General features: G+C 39.7%; 1 protein-coding gene across 2 annotated transcripts in view; it reads right to left on the minus strand.

Annotated features, from left to right (window-relative positions):
* Positions 1 to 23331, minus strand: part of TENM3 (teneurin transmembrane protein 3) — an 830895-nt gene that overhangs the window by 393223 nt on the left and 414341 nt on the right. Inside the window, exon 1 of one of the 2 annotated variants that reach the window (XM_057420268.1) lies at positions 20491 to 20612. The exons of the other annotated variant lie outside the window; for it this stretch is intronic. The gene's annotated coding sequence lies outside the window, so the exon portion shown is untranslated. Of the gene's footprint in view, positions 1 to 20490; positions 20613 to 23331 lie in introns of those variants that run through there. 2 annotated transcript variants of the gene reach the window in all.

A 23331-nucleotide genomic window follows, 5' to 3' on the forward strand; every position in this document is an offset into this window, starting at 1 on the left:
GATTTTTTTTTAAAGCCTATTCAGACCTAAAAAGATGTTAACAGGCAGCTTACACTGAATATGAAGTTAGATATTTTAATTTAAAATCCCACTACTTGACCAGCTCCTATATGGTAACAGTATTGTTAATCTTAGCAGAACACTGCCATGCTTGTACAAGCTTAAGTAAATAAATCAATGCTTCTAGCAAGAGAGCAAAGGAAGAGGATTTAGACATCAAGAATGAAGGGTGAATGTGATCTCAAACAGCAGAGAATACAGAGGCTGAAAGAATCAACTGAACTCACCAGAGAAAGTTAATCAGGAACAGCCTATGGCTTTCCCCTGGTTTTACAGACCCTTTACAGAATGCTGAAAGGGGTTGCTCTCATTTTATTATTACCAAGCTATTTCAGCTGAGTTCATACCTCTGCTAATTTTTTTCCTGCCCTCCTCCCCTTAGGAACCAAGGGCATCACTACCATACCCTTTACTTGTGTGTTCACTGATCTTGTCACAAGTCCTAAATTTCTTAACTAATGCTGCATAATTTAGAGATTTAACAATTTAAGATTTCATTAAAGAATTAAAAAAAAAAAAAATCCACAGTAAATATCCTTCACAAAGATAAAGATGATCTTAAAGGATCAAAGCATAAAGGCAAACTAAGCTTTCATATGCTGCAATTTGGTCCCTTCACTCTTACCAATCATACAATTTCCATGTGTGAAATGGCTGACACTGTCAAATCATGTACCTCTAAAAATCAGCTTCCTATCAGAAAAGTCTTGTATGTATATAATGTCTTAGGTCATGACAATCATAAGAAGTATCTTGCCTCCACCTATCATGTAAAACTTCACATCAGATGGCACAAACAAAAAAAAGAACAGAATGGAATAGCAAGGGGAAGGGGCTAGCATTTAAGCAATTTTATTAGCAGAATAATTAATTAACCCTGGTTTGCCACAAACATCTCTATTCTTTTCTCTCCATACAGCTCATGTTGTAGGGCATTATTAAGGTTCCTCCCCTTTACCAAGCCACCTGGATTCATAAACATTGTAGGAACTCAGTGCCTTTGGAATCTTTTTCTGAAACTCCTGTTCATGTGAAATTGGCTAACAGGTTCAAAATTATTACAGCAGAACTGATGCACACATGATAGATTGCATAAACTCCGTTCCTTCAGAAAACCAAGCTAAAACATAGAGAAATGTAACAACCTCAGCAAATTATGAGGCAGACAAATAAAGGAAAAAAAAAGAGTAGACATCTGAGAAGGCAAATATCCTATAGGATGAACACACCCCCCCCCCCCCCCAAAAAAAAACAAAACAAAACAACAAACCAAGGAACAGGAAAATAGAACAGAAAAAATAGGATAAGAAAAGCAGTCACGTATCTGCTTCAGTTACACCTATGAATTCTGCATGCCAATGCTTCACATTTCACTGGAAAACATTCTGGTTTTGTCTGAGCAGAAGAAAGGCATCTAACTATTGAATAAGCAGGGAAGTTAATAAAGCAGATATTCTGAAACAATTTTATGCATCAATGCACTTATATAACAGTCTTTTAAATATAACCATGATCCCCTCCCTATTGAAGATTTTCATCAACTTGTTCAACTTATTTGCAGTGGCCAGAAACCACAAGGGGCTTGCTACCATAACTTTAATTTCCTAAAAAGTGTTTACTTTCTTCCAGATGGCAAGATTAAATTACATAAACACTGTCAGCAAGTTGAATCCTCAGATGTATTCATTTCCACCACAGAAGCTTCAAAACCATCTATAATTTTGTTACTGATGTTTGGAAACAGCTGTGGCTGACATGGCTATGTGCTGTATATGTCAGCATTAAAGGATTAAATATTCTCAACCCCCAATGGAACAAACCTGCTCTATTAGCAAGACATAGTGTAAGGTACATCAGAGACTATTACTACAATAGAGATGTCTTATTACTCCATTGATAAACAAAGAGGTCAAAGAGGCTGTATTTGGCTTTCCTCTGGAGAGGCTGGGGGAGGGCTGGAATTTAAGACATACTGGTGTTGGTTTTTTTAAGTATCACATGGTTTGAGGGGCATACCAAGCTGACTTCATGGCTATAGGGAAAAAAATCTTTTTAAAGATATTTTTATGCAGTCTTAAAAATAATGACATCATGCAGTTCCACAGTATAAACTTCAGGGAAAAAAATCTGTTATTTTGCGTTTTCTGTGTGTGCTTACATAAAAGTGTAATTTATACAAACAATGTATCATATGAGCAAATCTAAGTGCATACTCAGGAACAGCCTTCCTTGGGAAGGGTCCTTGATATGACTGAATGTCCCAGGTACACTACTGAAACCAAGAACTGTGCTGATAGGACTTGTAGCTCCTGATATCTTCACCTAGGTTGGAAAGATCAAAGGCCAGCAATCAGTAGCAAAGCTGTCTACTTCAGCCTTCTGGTTAGAGGAACGATGAATGGAGTGACAAGTCATCATTAGGAAAAAACGAAGAGTCAGACACAGCAATGAAGGAAGGTGGTTATTCCACTTCGCTGCAACAGATACCTACCCGCTTACTTGAGATTTTGGGGGGCTGAGGGAGAAAGAACAGCTCCAGCTTTGACTGTGAATGGAATGAAAGACAGTATCTTTTTTGAAATTATCTTACATGATTTACAGAAATTAATAAAGCTGTGGCTTTTCACACACATACTCTACACATACATACTTCATGTAAACTGAGCACATAGAGAAGTTTTAAAGCCCTGTTCTACAGACATTCCTGACCCTACTGTTTCATGGCATTTTCACATTAAGGTGAGTGAAAGAGGATATTTATAAGTAATGTTGCAATTTCCTTGTCTACATTTGTTTGAAAGAATCTCATTTATAAAAAAAAAAAAAAAAAGTCTTAAATTGCCCACACCCACAGGAGCCTTCTCTTCAGCTTGAATGGGAGGTCCCATCACTGTGAAAAAATGGGAGGTAGAAAAAAAAGAACCTGTGTGTTAGCAACATGATTTCTAGTACCTGACTGGGAATTCTGTGAACCCTTGCAAAAATTAGATGATAAATTAGGCCTGCCCTAGAGAGTTCAGCATTTCAGCAGATCACATTGGTCTTAGTAACACCAGAGATTCTCCTTGTAGACAGCACAGCATTTTTTCCTCTTAAATATTTCCTGAGGTACATTTTAAATTCAGTGTGGGTTTTTTATTAAGACTTTCATATCTTCCCTTTTTCCCTTACTTTTCAATTCAGTTTTGGCTATTGCAAAAGCTCTCCCATCTGTCTGCTTCTACCCTCCACTGAACACTTCCAAGCCCTTTCAGAGAACTGCATGATAGGGAGAAGTAAGAGACTCACCTGTTCCCCCTTTCAAGCTCCACAGACACTGACAACCCACTTAATTCCAAATCTAAATGAGATTTAAGTTTTCATTTCCTCACTTCAACACATGAAGATCCAGACTGTTTTGTTCCATCAGTATACTCTGGCAGCAGAGACATCAAAAGCCGTATTCTGGGGCACCGAAATGAACATCGGCAGGTACAGACTGTTCTTTCAATTTCACCACCACTTTCCCACAGATGCAAGCTGTTCAGTGCCCCACCACTGGGAAAAAGTTGTCCTGTGGCAAAATACTATGTCAAGTATAATCACTATGGTAAAAAAAAAAAAATCTGCCTTAACTTTTTTGAAATTCAGAGGGTTTTGAACATCTGACACATCACACCCCAACTGTAGCACACAATAACAATTTTAGAGGAAGAAACAGCACAGCACAGTAGCAGAACTGGTATCTATAAAATTACCAGCTTTCTTTGAAAACACTTATATGCTTATATATTGCTTGCATGCTGTATGAACAAGTAGAAATATTTTCTTAGTGACATAATACTCTAAACAGAATAAGGTGGTGATTTACAAGGACTAGCTTTTTCTTTTCAAATCCAATACAACCCTACATCATACATTTCTGCAATCTAAGGTAAAAAATTATGTTTACACGAAGTATTTTGAAACAGAAAAGTGTAGACTCTGCAGAAGGCACAAGCAACCCGATTTATAAAGAAAATAGCATACAAAATGACCCCTGTATCAAAGTTATAGTAGATGCACACTTGCAAGGTCACTCTACCATCGCTGTTCAGACTAGGTCAGCTTTTGAAGACATATTACTTCAAGCACACTTGTTACCCTGACACAGACCCCACAGGCATATGTCTACCTTCACACTAGGAAAGCTTTACTAAAATCTCCCTATTGCTTAAGGACACTGTATCCTATACTGGCAGTCCAATATTTACATGCATGCGCAATATCAATTTTAGTTGGCAGATACTCTCATCTTCAGACTTCTGAGTTACTAAAACAATTAACTAGCCAAACACCTCAGTTCCTCACCTCAGGAAGAAATCCTTCTGCTTCACTAAAATCATGGGTGTCGAGCTGCATCATTAGGATTCACATGGATGTCAGCAGATACAATCATCTGGTCCTCAAATCTGGCGAAGTTTGAGAAAACATCTAATATAATTGCTTGGCATGTGTGCTAGAACTGCATGACTTCTCTTTCAGCCCACTGCATTTGTTAACCCCATGCAAAGTGGGCAAGCTTTTACCTCTGTCCTGAACACACCCACACCTTGTGCAACAGCAGAAAGAAACGCCAACTCTGGCGGCTCATTATGCAGAGCACAAAGCCCCTCTAGGCACTTCAAAGTCTAAAACGTGAAATAACAACTACAATAGCTAAGCAGGATCAGTAGGTACCACGTGTTTTCCAGAAACAAGTTATTACATTAAACAATTCAGCAACGCTAAATGCTAAAAGATCCACAGTCAGACAGATGCTCTGTACATCACTTCAAAATAAGAAATGCACACAGAAATGAAAAAGCAGCAAAAAACGACACTAAAAAAAATGGAGAAAAGAATAAGAACTTAAACTGACACTGAGCCAGAGTAGCCTACAAAAGTTAAGCTGAAATAGCTACAAAATAATGCACCCGTCCTTACGGACAAATCAAAACCAATCATCTCAGACATGTACTACAAATCATTAATGATCAGCTGAGAGTTGAAGAAAGAGAAAGGACATTTCTTAGAACTGAAATTCAATTTTCTGACTCTTTTTCTGGAGGACAATGCATTCATTTCGGTGCCTTCTGAACAGTGACCCATGGACCAAAGAAATACTCAAAGCTGCAGTTCATGATTCACTGTTCAACATGGCCAAATGATTCTCTTCCTAAAGACAGCTTAAAAAAAAAAAAAAAAAGAAGAAATCTTCTCTAATCTTTTCCAAGTTGCTCCAAGGACATTGCGTAACTGAAATCAGAGGAAAGATGACGGATGAAACATTTTCTCTGTTAAAGTAAGCTATCCTTAACCTCACAAAGCACAGGAGACTTTGGAGACTAAATGTTCTAAGTACTAAATGAATATGATTTTTCCATCTCAGCCGATAACTTTTTAAACATACAATGAATGCATCACCTGACCAGGAACTGTCAAAAGATGTTTCTGCCCCCATGGGACAATAATTCCTTCCAGTGTGCTGCCTCCTCCATCCCTAGACTTTTCACACAGAGAAGTGGAAGAGGGGTGACAGATGCAGATTACAGACCAGAAGAGGCTGAGCACTGTGCACAGTCTTTCCATGCCTCCAGGGGATGCAGCTCATCAGGAGCTCAACCGCTTCAGTTCAGCCTCTTCATCCTCTTTCACCCCAGCTCAGCTCAGCCACTACTTGAAAGCAGGCTAACTTCAACTACTCCACTGAGTAAACTCGTAAGAGAGTTAGGACTATTGAGTCCTATTAGGACTCAACAATACACACGTAGAGTAGAACACTTGCTCAGCTCGGGTTCACGAGGAAAGGGGAGAAAAATGCCAGAATTATCTTTGTTTTATTAGACAACAGTTTTATTCTCCTATTGAATAGGTAACTCAGACTGCCTCATAGGTGGAACACAGTGCTTTACATCATTATCTTTTCTTTCAACGCTCACTTACAGAGAAGCATGATCAAGCTTCACATACTGTGTCTTTACCTTTCTATGTTTCCTTTCCTTGATAACTACCTCATGTATGAGACAACATCAAAATTCTCTCAAGCTGCAACTATAAATATAAAAGTAAACATGGAATCTGGAAGGGGAATCTAAGAAAATAATACTTAAAAAGGTAATTCTTTCTTAATATGAGCAGATTCTAAGTCATACAGGGTCTCTTCCAGCCTAAATGATTCTGCGAAAATATTGTTAACTTACATTTTTATACTTTTGAGGAAATGGATGGAGATAAAGTTTAATTTTATACTGATTTTAACTGTGATCTATACAAATCTGTGGTCAACTACCTAACAACAGTCTGTACCATCAAAACAAGCTTTTATTATCCAAATTAAAATATGTTCTCAATCAGTTACTAGATACATATCAAGTATTTCACCTCGGTGACTTCTTGTTCATAGCTTTACAGAACAAGATGCAACTAAGTAAAAAGAAACAAATCTACAGTCAGAAGTCGCACTGTGCACCTTCATGGGAACATTTTTGAGACTACTTAATTTAAGGCCATGTCTGTACTACCACATACACTTAAAAACATTCAGTTTTCACTGATGGCAGCAGCAACAAACTCGGGGTATTAAAATGTGTGAGCTGCTGAGACTATCACCTAAAACACTAACATGGTTAGTCAGCACCTCGTTTCTTCAAATATAGCCAGCAACACTTTACAAGGCAGCTTTATCATACTGGAATTAGGAAGTAACTGGTGGATGATTTTCAAACCAAAGGAATTGAGGAACATTTCTTCCACTTTGAAGGACAGTCGTATCTGAGGACAAGCAACTCAAAACCACAGCTTGACACATTACCTTCATTCTATACAGAAATATGTGTGACTGCTTCCAGAAAACCGTAAGACAAATTAACGCACCAAGTCAAAACTACAGGCAAGCCAAAAATAAGCCTATAAAGAATATGAACCATCATCCATACAGCCTAATCAAGAGTCAAGTTATATGAAGGCTATAATCTAAGTTCTTGTGGTTGTACGAGCAAATCATTTTTCATTGCCTCAGTATTCAGGTCTGTAAAAAAAATGTAAACTTCATAGGTTTTACCGCACCTAATAAACTCCACTGGTAACTTCTATTCATGAACTACTGAAGAGTGTTTGTAGTGACAGTTGTGTTTCAACCTGTAATGACAGCAGTCATTCTGCTCTTACCGGGGGGAGACAAGCATGCACGTGTTTAAGAGGGCGAGCCCAGGATACCAGTGCATACAAGAATAATCTGCTGAATTACATCAGAAACACTGTGCTGCTGCCAGCATAAGAAATAAGGATCATTTTTTAAAATCTATTATATCAAATTTTGGAACTGTTTACTTTACCACATCATATTCATTTTATGTTTCTTCCCTTTGCATGTACAAAACCAGCCCTGTGTGATCCATGACAGTAATCTCACACAAAGCTTGAACTGGCAACTGGCTTCTCAACAGAGAAAGGCAAAAGTCGGATCCAAAAACGGATGTGCACATTTAAACTCAGATTTAGGCTAGGAAATGCATAACATCCCTTACATGCAGAAAATGTTTTTTGTCTGTCCTTTTTAATATATATGTATTCATGCTGTAGTTACATGCTCACTTTAATCCCATATAATCCCTTTTAAAAGTGCATTCTCAGCCTTCTTACTAATTTCTTATTCACAGCTTCAGCTACCGATTCCTTCCTCTTGCGTGCCAGCACTAGCAACCGTACTGTGGCACCAAAAGACAGTTCTGGAAGATTAAAGGCAGCTGCAAGTTTTCCCCTTCTCAGATACATGCATTAAGCATCAGGGTAAAGAGACACATCCCCCCCTTCTTTGCCCTTTTCTGATCCAATGAATCTTTAAGTTCATGGGAAGCAGAACCACCTCAACAGGAAAAATAAAAGCATCAGCATCATAACCTATACCTAGCAAAGTGATGGTGACCTTCTGCAGGCAAAAACAGGAACTGAACTGTGCCACCTCAAAACAGCAAGGCTGCACAAGGCATAACTGTAAGTCCATCACAGGATGCAGAATTGCCTGCTGTCACATCAGGTGGTACTAAAGGGTAGGGTTAAAGTATGAAAACCCCTGTGAACCCTTATATATCCATGTCTGAAACGAGAAATGGGTGGGCAGAGGGAAAAGCTACATAAATAGCTGCATCTCCTCTCTTTACAACCCTGAAGCCCAGCTCTAAACCACCAAAAAAGAGTTTGGGGATAGCCACGTTATAAAATACAGTTTTCTTTCAGGTTTGTTTTTCAGGCAAAATAATCAATTCCAGATTTCTCTTTCCTTGAAAACTTGTGAGAGGTACAAGCCACCAACATAAACATTGACACTATACTAATCTGGGTTTTTTAAAAAAGAATACAGATTTTTTTCTTTTACGATATCTTAAATACAGAAATGCATGGTCTAGAGAAATCAGGCCCCTCTTATGTCCTCTGTGAACAAGTGCCAATTGCCGTGACATCCCTTCCGGTGCTGGTTGAACTCCTGGAGAATGACTACAATTCTGTTAAAGAGCAAGGGAATCTCAGTATCATTGCTTTTCCTTCTACAAAATTGTTATATATGAGGGAAAAAAAAAAAACCAAACAAAATATACTAAACCCCACACATGACCCTATTAAGTGCATGAACACATGCAGTTATTGGGGGGGTAAGGAGGAGAGGGGGAGAGAAAAAGGCAGTCTTGTACTTCAATTTCCTCTTTTTTACTTGTGGTTTCTCTTGGTTAGCCTAGTCCCAAAAGTTTTCTACTGTGATGCTGAGTACTAAACAAAGCAATTCACAGAGAGGAAAACATAAGCTGCAAACCCATTTCTAGGAACTCCTTTCCTCCTCTAGGTGTTTCTAATTTAATAAGCCAGGAAAATGTAGGTGGTGTATTACTCCCTTTTTCAAAATAATAAACTGAAAAGGCAGTCCTATCCTTTTTTTCTTCTTGCCCTGCTCCTAACATTACGCTGTGGGTGTCTGCTAAACTGGGTCAGTGAGCCAGCTACCACAAACCCCACCTCCCACCTGCTCCACCCCACCCCGTCCCCCCCCCCCCCCCCCCCCCCAAAAAAAAGAAAATTCTGAATGGTTATTTTTCAGCTGTACCACAGCTCTGATTTCAGTATATGGCCAAGCAATCAGCTGAACTTATACAAGGGAGTGGGTAAAGGAGTGGAGGGCAGGCTGTAAACAGTGCAGACTGGCTATTTTTTATTTTTAGGGCAAGTACTAGCAGCTTATGAAAGCTTAAAATGTTAATCAAACCAAAGCCTTACTGTTTTTTAAGACAGTTATGAACCACCATAGAGAAGATGAAAGAACAAGCAGTTCCTGTGCTTGTCACACAAACATCGTATAACCCATCTTCTGGAAGCAGAAATTGGTATCTAACAGCAGTTTTCAGCCATCAGGGAGAAATGTAACAGGGCTGAGTAGAACGGCCACGCGAATGGCACAGTAAAGAAGGAAGAAGAAATATTAAGACGAACCTTTCAGAATCCCTAGTACTTTTGACTTCTAGGATATGAAATTAAACTAACATTACCAGCATTTTTATGGGGGGGAGGGAAGTCTACAGCCATTGCCTACTGACATTTTTGAAAATACTGATGAGCTAGAAGAGTTCTAATAGTTACCTGCACTGAACCCAATTTCTGCATTTTCTAATTTAAAATTATTTGAATTGCATTTCACAAAAATATTCAAAACAGCAGTGGATACAGTGCTTACCAGTTAATCTGTTTATAATGAAATAATGTTGAAACATTCCCCCCCCCCCCCCAAAACAATATTAATCTAAGCCATAGCTTAAAAAAATAAGTATGAAAGCTTCTCCATATTTGCAGCAACATTTGTTTCTAATGTGCAGCCTGTGTACGTTAATGGAGAAGTCAAGGTCTTATTTAGACCCAGGAACAATATTCAACCTAGAAACTGATGATGAAATAACAGTTTGGAAATATCTACAATGTGATTTCAATTATAAGGTTAAAAAAGTACAAGTGGAAATAATTATTTCAGTTCCAGATAAAGAAAGCCTTAGCATCCACACTATTTTTACAATGTTCTCATAGCTGTTGATGCAGATTTGGTTGTGGTAGTACGTATGAAATCCAGTCTGTTTAACTTAGATCAGTAAACTGAGCCTACGCTTTAGGTGTCTCACAAAGCAGCAGTACTGCAGTGAGTGTCCAACTTTCAAAGCAATGGAGAATAGGTCATGACATGCCTAAAAGACCTTCACAAAGATAGCCCGTACGGGTGCCTAACCTCAGGGAGACACGATCCATTGTAGACTGTTTCATTTATTTTTCTCCATTGAGTGGGTATGAAACTGAAGCGCTACAGAAAAAGTGCTTCATAAGGCACCTGCCTTCAGGTTTCAGTTAACTGCTTGCCCTCAGTGGACTGCAGACCACACCATTTACAGTTCAGGTACCTAATTGTTGTTCAATTCCATGTTAAGTAAACGTTTTAAAGTCCAATTTATAGACTGTAAGTTGTTTTACATCAATGTGATATCTGCTGATATAGCTTCGGTTTAGGCATTACATGCTACATGTAAACAGAATCTCTTCACATCCAAAAAGTTGACAGTGACAATTCTTTAAATTTTCATACTTATTTCATTCATGTTAAAAAACTTCTTTGTAATGTATTACTCTTGTCCATCCTGCAACAAAGCCCATAGAAAATAGAATTTTATTTAAAAAAAAAAACTCCAGAAAAAAAAAAACCCTTTGAGATTATTTAAATCAGTTAATACCATCTTTAATCCCGTCTCATAATAAAAATCTCTGCAAAAAGCTGTTAATCTGGGTTCCACACAAGATGTTACCAATAAATAACAGTGCTAGCTATTGTGCACTTAATATAAACCAGTAAACATAAATTATGTCAGGTTAGTATTGTGTAATAATTAGCATGTGTGTGTACTAAAATTAAGCTAGGGGCTGTTTTTTTCTTTCTTAATATTTGAATAAATTTTACTAAGTTTCTAGTGCAGGGCAACTTGCTGCACCTAACAACGATTCTAGAGTTTGAAAACAAGTGCTGAAAGAAAGACTTTATAATACAGTTCTCATGATTAACACATTAAAGAAAGATCTAACTTCCAAAAATAAAATATCTCTTTTCAAGAAGTACCTTGAGGTATCTAACATATAGGGTCCTCATTGCGCTTGTCCACTCCCACAGATCCTCTTGATAACTTAATAGGTACTATCTTATACAAGCAGGGTAGATAAAGATTACCCCTACAACAGGTTATAAAACAGTAACATCAGCTCATTAAAGCTGATTAAAACAGGAATATGATTATTTGAATTCTGAGCCAATCTAATTGAACTATTCTTGCAAATGCGGTCAACGGAATCAAATAATACTGAACTCAGATTTGATGCCCAACTAGTAAATTCAACATCCCCGAGAAGGACTGCAAAATGTGCAGCCAGCAGGCAGGGAACCATAGGCTAATTTAAGCTGGAAAGGACTTCTGAAGGTCATCTTGTCCAAAACCCTGCCTAAAGCAGGTCAAATTAAATCAGATCCTCGCTAGTAAAAAGTTCTAACCTTTAAATCAGGAAGCTTGAAGCAAAGCACTTATTGGGAATGGTCCCAAGAACATTTCCCTGGTCTCAACTGCAGAACCGTGCCCAAGCATTGTTTGGAGGAACATGAATCGGTACAGATAGATCAAAATGCTGTATCGATGCTTTTCAAGTGTTAAGCCATATAAACGATAGTGTCCCAGCATGTGGGAAAGTTACAGCACAGTGTTTAATACGGTAGTATAAGCATAACCTCATCATGCTCCCTTTTGGACAAACGTGCTGTTTTGTGTGGCCCAGCAAATAAACAGTCATTGGACTTGCTTATTGGAAATGCTGGAGTGTGGGTTGGAAATTAAATACAAACCTTAAATATATTTCAGATTTCACTGAGAAGCAGAGTGCAGTCAGACTGCTCAGTGCTTTATGGTCTCTCCATAAAAAACCTGAATGGTTCATGGTCATTTCTAGTCAAGTACTTACCGAAATAAAAACACAATGCAAAGGTAGACTTAGGTTATGGGTGGGGTGGATAATACTCTATCAAGGGAGGAGGGTAGGGGGATGTGTTTGAAAAAATGACAAAACAAAACAAAAAAAAACAACATTCTGGTTATTCTCAAAGTCTCTTCATCTTAAACATCCTATCCTCTGAAAGCAGTGAGCCTGAGCCTATATTCCACTGATCACAGGCACAATGCCTGTTCACTACACAATCTCATTGAAGTACCTTGCACTACCAACTGAATAGACTATTTAGAGATTTGCAGAATTAGACTCAAACTCATCAAAACCACCCAATTTCCTATTTCTGTCCTGAATTTACACTGAAGTGTGAAGCTGAGTTCAAAAAATACTGTATGCCCTAGAGCTCACCTGCTAAACACAGAATTCTTGTAATTTAAGAATAAAATCTGAGGTACTCAGGGGTTAAAAAAAAAAATAGACTTGTATTTTCTGCTTTTCTTCAAAAAACAAATAAAGATGATTCTACTGGCATTTTAACTCTCCCTGCATAAATAAAAACTGATACAATAACGATCACACAGAAAAAAAAAAAAAAACAGAAACATTTGCATCAAATAAGCAAATACAAAATAGTGTGTCCTAGAGTGTTGAATGAATTTGAATGAGTGTTGCCATTTTGACTGAATTTGTTATTAAGAATTTGTTATTTTAGACCTCAGGAATTCTACCTCCTGAAAATGAACTATTCTGAGAAGAGTGGGGAGATCAGGAAGGGGGGAAACACCATCACTCCCATCCCTTTTTTCATGAGAATATTTAAAATCCCTAACAGAGTTAAAACAGCCTGTTTAAGAAAAAAAAAAAAAAAAAAACAAACCCCAAAACATTAATGTAAAAGTAAAGAAGAATTTTCTATTCCTAATTCTGCACTGAATAAGTAGAGTTGACTTATGTAGCTAATATTAAATTTAGAAATTAAATACATGTCCACACTGTATGCAGCCTAGCTGGAATTCACTAGATTAAACATACTAATTAATTTGGTCATGGTGTGTTTTGTATTATAATTCAGCATTTATTTATGAGGCACACATACTCAGTTTACTGAATTTAATGGCTGCACTGTCCTTAAACATATCATTAGAAGTGCTAACATTTCGTATCATTAACCCTGTATCATTCTACAATTAACATAAAATTATCAAAAGAATAAGTGGCCATGCATTTTCAAGAAACTTAACACATTTCTAAATGTAATTGTAACTATTTCATGCTAAGTAAGAGTTGATATTTCATTTTCACCCTAAAATATTCTTCACCCAAAAGAGAAAATAAATCCCCAGCTTTTCTGATCACTTACTACTTCTAAGTTTCCTGTAGAGCACAGTCATTCATAAATGTATTTCTGGGTTATCAAACATTTAGATAGATTGCTACCTCTTATTGACTGCAAGAAATACATGAAAGATGAAAAGAGGCCACAAACATGAATATTTCATTACAAGGTGGGTCTTTTTTCATGGTCTAATAATACTCAAATGACTGAAAAACTTTCTGAAAGGTGACATGCATATCTGCCTTCCAGTGTACTGGCCTCTGCTGAAATCACACACTTCTGCAATTATCAGACAAACCAGGGAGGGAAGGGAAAGGAGGGGGAGCAATCCTCCTATAATTTTATACTGTAGTGCTCACAAGTCAAGCTTTATACTGTAGTGCTTACCAAGTCAAACTGTACTGAATGGTCAATGCACACATGCCCACACACATATATATATTTTTTTTAAATCTGCCATGATTTTTTTCATTCCTCTGCCAGGAATTTATAACAAAATCAAATTATTACTTTTGAATATTAGACAATTAAAAATGGTGTGTGTATTACCACTGCAAGCAGAAAAACAATCTACGAAAAAGAATCCCTCCTACTGCCTATACAATCTCACTCATACAATCATCTCTTAAATCAGGCATCAAACAAAAGTAAGAAACCACTATGCTAAAGGGCTCTCTGTTGCCTAAAGTGTTAATTTTCTACCTAGTTACAGATGAAGGGAAATCAAATTTAAATGCCTACCAGTCTGACTTACCAAAATGCAAGCTAGGACTCCCCAGCAGTCCTGACTATGTTTATTTGTTTGGTCTAAGCTCAGACAAGCATTTATGGAGACCCAATATTTCTCAAGTTCCAACATTACTTTAAAAATTTAACTTTTATGCCTTCCAAAATGGGAACAACTGTGAACAAAGGGCAGAATAGCAACTGCTGCCTGAATGTTAAGACTTCCAATGACTTTCCCTTTGCTGCTAAACCAATACATAAACACTCACAACTCGTAATCAAAATTTCAACCAGCTGATTTGTTGGAATATCAATCTTTCCTCATTTCCAGTTGCATAGGTTTGGACAATGCCACTCAACCTTTTGACATCAAAATCAAGAATATTTTTCAAGGGGAGCAGGGAGACATCAAGTACTTAATACACTCAGTAAAATGAACAAAAAATGTCTAAGAAAAATTGGTTTGATAACATGAATTATTTTCTGCTTTGCTAAGTTCACTAACAATGTTTTTGGGTTTGTTCTTTTTTTTTTTTTAATAGAAAAATAGCATATGAGCCATGGTGCTTTTTAGGGACACCAAAGCCTATTCAAGTTAGCAATGCATTTTATAACAGGGAAGACAAACTGTTCACAAAAAAAAGAAGAGATTAAGTGAAATCTATATTGAAAATGTTTCCTGAACATAAGTTCTACACTTCACCATCTGCAAGTTAAATGACAATATCTTCACTGAGGTGAGTGGAACTATGCTGATTTGTGTTAACTGGGCATGTTCTAGCTCCACAAACGTTCATGCTCTGTCATGAAAACAAAACTACTTCACCTATCCAAGCTTTCTGAATGTTTAGACCTTGAAAGGTGAGAGGAAAGATGAAAAGATGAAAGAAAAAAAATATCAGAAGTAAAATTTGGCTTCAGATTTTTGTCAGATTACTGTGACACTAACTTTTACAAAGCTGCTCAGCACTCACTAGTTGCATAAGCATCACATCACTAGGAAAAGAGATTTTTAAATAAACAAACAATTTGCTGTGGCATGTAACATTTTCTATTTTTGTGTTAAAGGATATATTATTGCTCCTGCCATTAGATTACAAGCTTCTTGAGACAAGTGGTGGTCAGTTTATTTATGTAGCACTCTTAAGCATAAAGTTTCTGTAGGATTTCTTTAAAAGGTCAGATAAATGTTCAAGGACTTATAATGAGAATGGATGAGGCCTTTGAAGGACATGCAGTCTTTCATTTGCTAATCCAAAGTAACACTTATAAGCAATGATGATTTCTTCAACCACTACACAGTCACCCACTCCATGACCCAGACAAAGTGTATCAAGGGCTTCTATCATTTAGGAAAATGTTGTGTTATAATAAATCATGTGCTGATTAGTTTCTATTCCCCTCTAAAAAATTCTACCATGTAGCTTTCTATTACAATTCCTGCCAAGAAAAAACTTTAAATCTGTAGTTCACCAATTTTACCACTGACAGTTTTAAGACACTAAAAATTGTCAGGGCTCAAATAAGTAAATAAGACACAAGTTACTTTGTATGTCAGTTTATCTGCTGTAAAAAATACTACTAGAAATTCAGCACAATGCTGGAAACTAAGACTAACAGCACTATTGATTTCAATACAAGACATTCCAAATTCAACACCAACAGAGCTTTTATGATAATATTTGTTGCTTTTCTAAACATTTTCTTATGCTGTCACAGGAAAAAATCATGTTGTAGTACCTTAATATTTTTTGTAAATTGCTATTTTACACTTCAGTAATTCAAATACAAAAATACAAAGTAAAGGAATACAGATATTTCAACTGACATTATGGAAAGATATGCCCTTCCTTTTAAAATAAATTCCTTGAAAGAGTTAACGAAGTTGGTAAACCTGTTCTGCACTAAAGAATTCTGCAATCATTCCAGTGTTTTGCCAGGGGAAAGAAATAAAAATAAAAATAATAATAAAAAATTAGTAAAAAAATAAAAAGAAACACAGAGACTCTTATTACATAATTATAATCCATAGCTAACATACATTAAGATTCTCATTTTAAATATTTAGATGTGTCTTAAAAAATAAAAGCCAGGAAAGTTAACCGCAATAATTTAACATTATCTTTTCACATGTTGAAAATTAGTTTTGTTTCCTTTTATACATGCGGATTGCATTTGCATTCATGAAAGCCTAAAGTAAAACCAAAGTTGCTACGTTATAGTAATACACATTTAATACATGAAAAAAAAAATTGAATACAAAGAGATAGTAGAGCCTCCAAGTTCAGTAGTACCTTGCAATCCAGATAATTTGCTGATTTGAGTGGATTTGCAGGGTACGTTAATCAGTACTGAATTTTGCACAGCACTTCCCAATTTCTAATTTACCGTTTTGCTTTCTGTATTTCTAGGCACTAATGTTTACAATTAACTTTTCTGCAGACACAAACACACACATCATGTATCAACAACCTCAATCTGTTACACAGACACAAGTTGCAAAATTTAAAATAATTAGGTCAGCGAGGCTTCAACCTGTATTCTGGATTGCAGTCTAAATTAGAAAAGCATATCCTCCCCTTCTCAAGACCCACAGCATATGTCAGCACAAAACAGTTCCATGTTTAAACTACTTTCCTAATGGGTCATTCAAGCATCACCTTTGCCTAAAAAGTACTTTACAACAAAAGTATATACATTGTAGGATCAAAGTATGTACCATACGGACAGACCTCCATCTAAGAAGGTAATCAGAGGTACAGTTTATCTTGTATCCTCTATTTTATTATATGTTTAAAAGACATTCCTTTTGCATTAGTTCAGAAGCAGCTATTTTGGTGACAATATTAAAAGTAACCTATACTGACAACATTTCTTCCACAGCACAAGACTGAGCTAAAGTGATGTGGAGCACTTATAGCCTGGTATTTGTAAGCATTTTGTAATTTTATTAGCTTCTGATCTGCATAAGACCAGAAATATTTTTATGGAATACGTCAGCTGCAGCATTCTGTATACTGTTTACATACACACTTAAACTAAAAGACTGATTTAATTAGTTCAATATGCAAACTTAAAAAAAGCTACCAAATGCAATTAGCATGTCTTGCAAGAAATACTTAAATAACTACAGTTTAGATTGAAATCACTATCCTGATAGTAGACCCACACACATGACTATTCTTAGAACTGTGTGTACTATTTTCAGAGGTTTCTTTTTGTTTGGGGTTTTTTTATTTATATTTGGCCTTTTAAATTTATTTTTATGAAGAAATCGTTTTTTCCTAAACTTTAAATATTTATGCATCACACTCAGCAGTAGCATGTGACCATATACTGTTGGTTAAGCATGAAACAGTGGAGAAGCTGACCAGAGGTACACAGAGGGAATGTGCAAATATTACAGTAGATATCAGAACAAGCACTGTCCTTGCTGCTTTTAAGAGAGGAAAAAAAGACCAATTTAAAAAAGAATCAGCACATCTTTCATTACCTACACAGACAATAGGCAGTAGATATACAGCCTGTCATCTGAAACCAGCCTCATGAGTTTTGGTTCAAAACACTAAAGCTATTCTTCACAATGATCTAGCAGACATGCATTGATACAGTATGTAGTGATGCATAAAGACGCTATCTGTGCATTGTACCTATCACTGCAGACTGTGCATAAAGACCAGTACCATAGCTTAAGGAGCACCATTCAATACAGGTGAAAGGGTTTGGGTTTTTTGTTTGGACTTGGGGATTTTGGTTTTTGTATGGGGGCTCTCCCCCCTCAGAAAGCACACCACCATTTTTTTTCCTAACTATTCTGTCAAGCTTCAGTCAGGCCACAGAAAGGGCACCTGAGTCGCCTGACCCCGTACTCATATTCTTGGAAACCATAACACTTGTTTTGAAACGAATCACCTCTGGAGATGGAGGAGGCTTGCTATCAATCACTAACAAGTTAACTCCACATAATAAGGCAGGTTCGGATGCAGACTGATACATTGTGAAATGCTGTATCTAAAATTGATTAGAACAGCACTCAAAATGGATGCAGCCCTCCAAACCACTTCTTCACTCAGAAACATTAATCTCAATTATAAGGAGAGCTTCATAATGGTAGTGCTTGGTATGAAAAAAGTCTGAAATAAATCAGGTTTTATAAGACATAGTAATTAATCAGTTTTAGAACTATGGAAAGGTTGTTAAAGTGGCACATTTTTACAACAGTACTCTTTAAAGCCTCTGTAACCTCCAAATGTTTAGGGGTTTGGTTTTAATTGCATAGCTGACAGTGTGAGTATCTACCCTAGCATTGCGTTTCTGATATATTTTACCACAAGATAAAACTCTTCACAATTACACTGCTATAAAGTTAAAGCATCTATCTTAAGATCACAAGATACACTTCAGCCTATGAAGAAGAATCGTGCGCAAGCATCCTGAAAGAACTTATTTAACCAGTTAGCCTGGGAAGAAAAAATCATTTTGTCAGACCAAAGGCTTTATTATAACACATTAAAATTACTTCTGATCATTTTTTGTGCAGTTGATACTGCACATACAGGAGCTGAAGTCACATTATCACTATATCTGCTGAACCAGTAAGCCGAGAAAGTTTACACGTATTTATTTAATAGAACAGATTACATAGTAAAGCTATTCTTAAAGACCATAATATTATATACGCATAATCTGATTAACCTTCTCTGACATGTAGTACCACAGTTCAAATCTGCCTCCAAATTTTACACAAACGCAACATACCTGTATAAGATTCTGAAAAGATACTTTACAATTTCTCCACGAGAATTTTATATTTTCTTTTGTACACTGCCAGAGAGCTGAGTTTCCCGTACCAGAAACCATTCAGTACAGCAAATGCAGTATCACTATAAAATGAAAGCATTTCTGACCTGAAGTCGTGGCGTAAGTCTTTGGTGTTTTCTTTAAAGTCTATGTAGCAAAATGCCCTTCGCAACAGCACCTGTTCCCCAAAGCCACTGAGCACTCTCAGTTTTTACTGGGCCTAATCCAGAACTGATGCAAGTCTGTGTGAGTTTTTGCATCAGTCTACATGGGCATCAGTCTGAGTAAGGCTCCCTGCCTTTAACTGGGGTAAAGGTATCCAATATCTAACTGAGCTGAGCCTATATTCTGTTAATTGCTGGGGCTCAGAGATGACAAAAACATACTTGCAGGTTGATTATTATTCCATTTTCTGATATTTTATGGGGTTCATATTAAATAGCTGTTTGTTAAAAGCAGCTATTGTGGACTGATTTTTAACTTCAAATCTAGTTTCTATTACCAAATCCTTTTTTCCCCTTTTCCATTTGAACAGAGAATAATTACTCCTGGCTCGAAGAGATTTCACTGAAGGACCAGTCTTAACTTGCTAACTGGATTATGAATGCTATTCTGGATTTTTTTTCCCCTCCAATAAATATTAAACAAAAGAATCTCCTTGGCATGGTCAAGTATTTCTTCTACCAAACAATAACCTTAATCTCAGTGTTCACTTACGTAAACTCATTTTACTTTTTAACCTGATGTATGCATCTAATACTTCAGAACTGCTGGCTTTTTTTCTCCTCCCCTAATATACCATACCATTGAAAATAACCCAGCAAGCTCATAACGGCAAAGCTAGGAATTGTAAAATAATATTATTTCTCTCAACCTACTGTATTTTCCCCAAACTGAAATATCTTTTTCATATATATTCATACCCATATAGGGCCCATTCTTCCTAACTATTTTTCCATTACATCAAAGTACACTTTATGAAAATCTTTCCTTACGTACAATATTAAACCAATATTGTTGGTCCTAGATATGAATGCATTAATAATTCTGAATAGTACTTGGCTTATTTTAGAAAGGAAGAGAAGCTGTATTTTTCAGCAGAGAGTGTCTTTAAGTGTATTACAGTTAACTCTTCTGTAAGACCATGGATGAGCAATGTTTATACTCTAATATGCTCTTTATTACACTGAATTTTAGGACATAAGCATCCACTGAATAGCACTGTAACTCTTCAGCGGAATGATGCAAAATACTTTGCCTGAAGAAGCGCATATAAAATGAAGCAGGTAATAGCCAAATAAAACTAAGCAAGCACCCAACCAAGAAGGCTTAATGTGAAGGACATGTGATATTTAGAAAGTACAAATATAAAACTGGTAAAAAGTTTTCGTACTTAAAAAGTATTTTAAATCTAAAAATGTAGTGAATCTAGAACTGCGGGATTTCTTACAGAAATAGCTCCTATTAAAACTTTTAATAGAGCTGTCTTTTGCATTTTACCTTGTCACGTTACTTCAACCAACTTCGCTACATAAAACTTCTAAGCCCAAGGAACAACGCACCTGCTTTCTACGCCACATGAAGGAAAGATCCACCAGACACCAGAGCCGCGGGTAACTTCACGAGGGAGGGCACCCCTTCCTCCCCTGGACCGCAGTGGCACACGGCACCGCCTGGTTACCCCTGGCACCCGGCGCCCGGTAACGCGGTTCCACCACCGCCTACCGAATAAAGCGCTGCCGGCGCCGCTCTCCCTCAGAACGCGCGGCACCGCGCCCAGGGCGGGCGCGGGACCCCCGGCACCGCCCGCCGCAGCACGCGAGCCCGGGGCGCCGCCGGCGAAGTTCGGACCCCACCGCGAACTTCCCAGCGCGAACTCCCGCGCCACCGCGCGCCAGACACAGCTGCGGAGGCCGCCGACCCGCGCGGGCGGCAGCGCGCACCCACCGTGAGGGGGGGAACGGGAAACCCGCGCGGCGCCCAAGGGCGAGCGGCCCCGCTCCCACCGACATCCCCCTGGCGTCGCCCAGGCCGCGCAGCGCAGCGCTGCTGACAGACCCAGACCTGCATGTTCACACCCCCCTCAACTGTCCGCCCCACACCGCGGAGTTTCCAGACCAAGTTGCGTACTCGGACCCCCTCTGACTCCCCCGCGCGCGCCAGCCCTACCTGGCGCCGAGCTCCGGCAGCAGCCGCGCGGCCGGGGACGCCCCGTGGCTCCCGCCTGACGAAGGTCCCGCCGACAACGGTACCAGCACGAAGCGGGGAGGCGGAGGAAACGTCAGGCCGCGGAAACCCTCCGCCGTCCTCCGCGCACCAGCCCCAGTCCGCTCTCTCGGTCGCTCGCCCTCGGCCGCGAAAAAAGGCAGAGGCCTCGGCGCCTCGCAACCGGCCGGCCGGCCGCCTCCGCGAGCGCGCAGAGTGCCACTTACCGCGGGCGCGCTGCGAGCCTCGCCACCTCCGCGCCCCGGCAGCAGCGCGGGGGACAGCGGCGCACCGACACTTTGTCAGGCCCGGCGGGCGGGAGCGGAGGGCGGGAGGGAGCCGGAGGAGGGGCGGGGGGAGGGCCACGAGTTGCTGCCCGCGCCCCCCGCCGCGGGGGCTTGCGCGCCCCGCGGAGTTCACTTTCCCCGCCCCCTTCCCCGCCGGGGCAGGCAGGGAGTTCGGCCGCGATTGCGGGAGGGGGGCGGAGGTACGCGCACAGCAAAGTGCCGGGCGGGGAGGAGCGCGGGGAGGAGCCGCCGCCGGTACCTACTTGCGCCGTAGCGCGGGGGGGCCGGCCGAGAGCTCTGTCGCTCCCCCAGGCCGGGACCCGCAGGGCTGCGGCGTCTTTTCCTCCGGCCAGCCCGCCTCCCCCGCTGGCGGCTCGCGTGGAGTGCTGTGGCGCGGGTCCCACGCTGTGCGCAATCAGCGCATCCGCGACGCCGGCGGTGATTTAGGGGTCATCCGCGAGCAGCACTTCAGGCTGATGAATGGCTCTTCGCGGCTTTCTGCCCTGATGAAGGTGTCTGCGTGCTCCTGATTGCAAACACTAATGAACTTATACGGCTTCATTACGCCTTCCCTCCTCCCGGCGGAGGCAGGGAGCTTCCCTCCGCCGTATTTTATTTTCCGCGGGGTCCTATTTATTTATTTATTTATTTAATGACGGGAGGGAAAGAATTTGGGGAAATAACCCGCGGCTCCCTGCAGCGCAATGCCGCGGCCAGCCCGCCAATAGTGGCACCTCTCCCGCTCCCGGCAGCCTGGGCACAGCTGCGCAGCCAGCGGCCCGCCAGGCAGGTGGGGAAACCAGGGGTCCCCGGCCCGGCAGCCCGCCCCTCAACTGACACCCGCCGCCTCCAGCCCAGTCTGTCCCTGCACTCCGGCAACCTTCGGGAGCAGGCGCCGACTGATCTGATTCCAGCTCAAAACATCTGCTTTTAACGCTGTTCTACTCTCCCGTACGAAGGCGCTTCTGCTTGTTTTTCTCCCTAACGCGTCAGCATCCTCTCCACTCAAAGCAGTAGCTGTAACTTTTCACACGCTGAGATGTTCCCTACCTCTCGGTCTAGGACCGCTGTTTTTATTCCTTTATCCTTTCCTTTGAAACTCAAAGGCGTTTCACACACGAGATGCGCAACCCTGGGGGAAGTTCGATGGCTGAGCAGCTTCCAGCGTTGGCTGGCTACCCGCTGCAGTACTTTGATTTTCCAAACTTTATCTGCCGCATCTCCGACTCTGTAATAAAAGATGCCCCACCATGTTATCTTAAAAGCTCCTGAGGAAAATCCCCATGTTCCTCTGACCCGAAATGACTGGAAATGCCTCCTAAACATAGAAACGTTACTGCAGGTGCACTCAGACTCAAGTGCTTTACCCCCGTGTTTCCCACTACACTTGCCCTTCGCTGGGCTGGCCCTGAGGCAGGGCTCCTGGGCTTTTAAACGGGTTCAGTCGTACTGCGATCAGCTTTTCAGAATTACAGCAGCTACTGCTTGTGTACACGCATAGACCGCCAGCATCACAAAGCACCGTTATGCAGCAAGTGTAATAATAAAACCCCACAAATGTTTCAAACGTTTTTAAGTAGGCAGTCAATATGTAATTCACAATACTGAGCATACAGAAAACAAACCAGGTATTTTATAACGGAAGTAACTTGTCTTCATCCCCAGGAAAGATGTAATATTACTAAAGAGCTACCTTGGAATGCAGCTTTGGCAAAGTTCTTTGAAAGATACCAAAACGGAACCAATGGGATTGAAACGAACAATCTGCACTGACTTTGGGGGTAACTTTGAAGTGGTGGGATTTCGTTTGGAAAGGCAGGAGTCACGGAGACCTGTTCAGACAGGGATCTGTGCAAGTAAATGCCCTGATGATATAGGTTGGAATCACCATGACCTCGTATTTCAAATAAA

The sequence above is a fragment of the Pezoporus wallicus genome, unplaced genomic scaffold (assembly GCF_028554395.1).
Source record: "Pezoporus wallicus isolate ANWC-B61680 ecotype Strahan unplaced genomic scaffold, APGP_CSIRO_Pwel_v1 contig_5552, whole genome shotgun sequence".
NCBI classification, from domain to species: Eukaryota; Metazoa; Chordata; class Aves; order Psittaciformes; family Psittacidae; genus Pezoporus; species Pezoporus wallicus.